This window comes from Bombina bombina, chromosome 6 (genome assembly GCF_027579735.1).
Source record: "Bombina bombina isolate aBomBom1 chromosome 6, aBomBom1.pri, whole genome shotgun sequence".
Taxonomy (NCBI): domain Eukaryota; kingdom Metazoa; phylum Chordata; class Amphibia; order Anura; family Bombinatoridae; genus Bombina; species Bombina bombina.
The window spans coordinates 874,129,485-874,132,891 of NC_069504.1; the positions used below are offsets into that span (position 1 = coordinate 874,129,485).

General features: G+C 43.7%; 1 pseudogene; it reads left to right on the top strand.

Annotated features, from left to right (window-relative positions):
- The first annotated feature begins 1,571 nt into the window (after positions 1 to 1,571).
- On the top strand, positions 1,572 to 1,690 carry LOC128665204 (uncharacterized; annotated as a pseudogene).
- Positions 1,691 to 3,407: the final 1,717 nt, after the last annotated feature.

Here is a 3,407-nt window from a genome sequence, read left to right on the forward strand (position 1 = left end):
TTTCAACAAGCAAGATTCCTCTCGACATTGTGGTCTTCCGTCCTGCGATCTCTTGGTTGGAAGGTTAGTTTGGAAAAGGAGCTGCGTAGTTCCAAACTCAAGAGTATCTTGTTTAGGAACATTAAATTCCCTACCAATGTAGTTTTTTCTGACAGAAGTCAGGAATTTAAAGATTTTGATTCCGATTTAGTTCTGCAGTCCACTCCTTGGCCATAAGTGGCTCAGTAAAGGAGATTATGCGGACTTGTCTCCTCAAATAATACGGGAGCAGGAGACAAGGGATTCTCTTTCATGGGGGTTGTCTTTAAATCATCTCTCCCAGGGAACCTGCGTTTGCAGACCTTCCTGGGTGATTATGACAACAGATGTCAGCTTCTAGGATGGGGAGCAGTCTGGGGCTCCCTAAAGACTCAGGGAGCCTGGACTCAGTCTGAGTCTGTTCTAACCATAAACATGCTGGAGCTGAGAGCGATCTTCAATGTTCTTCTGGCCTGGCCCCAGTTAGCCCGGTTCCACTTTATCAGGTTTCAGTCGGACAACATATCTTCAGTGACTTACATCTATCATCAGGGAGGAACGAGGAGTTTCTTAGTGATGATAGAGGTAATCTAAATTCTGGGGGCGGAAGCCCACTGTTGCGGTCTGTCGGCGATCCTCATCCCAGGGGTGGACAACTGGGAGGCAGACTTCCTGAGCAGGCAGATTTTTCATCTGGGGGAGTGGGAACTCCATCCGGAAGTGTTTTCCAGTCTGATTCTCAGATGTGGTCAGTCGAAATTCGATCTCATAGCATCTCGGCAGAATGCCAAGCTTCCGAGGCTCGAGTCAAGGTCCAGGGACCCTCAGGTGGTACTGAAGTTGCACTGGCGGCGCCTTGGATCTTCAGTTTAGCATACCTATTTCTTCCGTTGGCTCCTCTTCCTAGAGTTATTGCTTGAATCAAGCAGGAGAGGACCTTGGGATCCTCATTGCACCAGCTTGGCCTCGCAGTATTTGGTATGCAGACCTGGTGGACATGTCAACTCTGCCACCTTGGAAACGTCAGTTGAGGAAGGATCTTCTACTTCAAGGACCCTTCCTATATATAGTTTCTCTGAAGCTGACTGCTTGAAGATTGGATGCTTTTTTATCAATACCAATTTTAGCCAAGCGGGGGTTTTCTGACTGTCATAGAGACCATGATTCAGGCTCGTAAGCCTGTAACTAGAAAGATTTACCATAAGATTTGGTGTGAATCCAAGGGCTACTCATGGAGTAGAATTAGGATCCCTAGAATTTTGTCTTTTCTTCAAGAGGGTTTGGAGAAAGGATTATCAACAAATTCTCTAAAGGGTCAAATCTCAGCCTTATCTATTTTGTTACACAAACGTCTGGCGGATGTCACAGATGTACAATCATTTTGTCAGGCCTTCAGGATCAGGCCTGTGTTCAAACCAGTTACTCCTCCATGAAGTCTTAATTTAGTTCTCAAAATTATTCAAGGGGCTCCGTTTGAGCCTATGCATTCCTTAGTTATTAAGTTGTTATCTTGGAAAGTTTTATTTCTTGTTGCTATTTCTTCTGCTCGTAGAACCTACGGCCACACCACCCTGAATGTGCCCGATCTCGTCTGATCTCAGAAGCTAAGCAGGGTCAGGCCTGGTTAGTACTTGGATGGGAGACCGCCTGGGAATACCAGGTGCTAAGAGCTCTCGGCATTGCAGTAGGAGTCTCCTTACCTTATTATCCATTCAGATAAGGTAGTTTTACGTACTAAATTAGGATTTCTTCCTAAGGTTGTTTCTGATCGGAACATTAATCAGGAGATTGTTGTTCCTTCTTTGTGTCCTAATCCTTCTTCTCAGAAAGAACGTCTTCTGCACAATTTGGACGTGGTCCGTGCTTTAAGGGTTTACCTGCAGGCGACTAAGGACTTTCGCCAGTCTTCATCTTTGTTTGTGATTTTCTCAGGAAAACATAAGGGACAGAAAGCTATGGCTACTTCTCTTTCCTTTTGGCTGAAGAGTATCATATGTTTTGCATATGAGACTGCTGGACAGCAGCCTCCTGAGAGGGTTACGGCTCATTCCACGAGGGCTGTTGCTTCCTCATGGGTATTCAAAAATGAAGCTTCTGTGGAAGGCTGCAACTTGGTCCTCTCTTTACACTTTTTCAAAGTTCTACAAATTTGACACTTTTGCCTCGGCTGAGGCCGCTTTTGGGAGAAGGGTTCTTCAAGCAGTGGTGTCTTCCATTTAGGTTCCCTGTCTTGTCCCTCCCATATCATCTGTGTACTCTAGCTTGGGTATTGAATCCCATTAGTAATTACGATGATCCGTGGACTTTTTTGACACGATGAGTCCACGGCCCGCCCTGTTCTTGTAAGACAGGTTGTTGGTTATTATAAAACTTCAGACACCTCTGCACCTTGGTTTTTCCTTTCTATCCTTAACTTTGGTCGAATGACTGGAGTGGGAGTGAAGGGAGTAGCTATTTAACAGCTTTGCTGTGGTGCTCTTTGCCACCTCCTGCTGACCAGGAGGTGAATATCCCATTAGTAATTAGGATGATCCGTGGACTCATCGTGTCAAAAAATAAATAAATTTATCAGGTAAGCATAAATTTTCTTTTTAATAATCTTCACCATTTTGATAGGTACCGGTAAGGCCTGGGGTGCTACCCTATCCTCGTAAACCCTATCCAATTTAGGTATAGAAGGTTCCTCCAGTAGTTTCGGTTCCGGAACCTCCAGAGTAGCAAGCACTTCCTTCAGCAGGAGATGCAAATGCTCCATACATTTCTGGTATGTTCTTATTCTCATTTAGATTGCACCTTTATCGCCCCCATATAATCTTCCCACAAAAATGTATGGAATGGTATTCTTCAATACGGTTGGTTTGCTGATAGTGGTATTTTTCTAGGGATAATAGCCTTGATACCTGTTCCCTCCACTCTTGTACCTTAGGAACTCTTGTGCTTTTCCATAACCCTGGTTTTAGCTGTTTAGCACAATTTAACATAATGTATAGTAACATTGATCTCAGTTTACACTTTATTTTAGGTGCTCTATTAAATAAAAATACAAATGGGTTATTTTCCAATTGGGATGCTAGTATCTTTTCTATTTCTATCTGTATGTCATTCCAGTAATGTCTTAATAAAGGACAATTCCACCATATATGTGAGAGAGTCCCTTCCTGACCACATCCTCTTCAACAGAGTTTGCTGGTATTTGGGTAAATATTAGATAATCTTTTTGGGGTCAGGTACCATCTGGTAAGTAACTTCATATTGGTCTCTGTGATGTTCATAGAAGATGGAGCTCTTCCCATCTGGTGAAAGATCGTCTGCCACTCTTTTGGTGCCAAAGACTTTTGTAATTCCCCCTCCCACACCCTAGTATAGGATGGTAACTGTTGTGAGTGCAT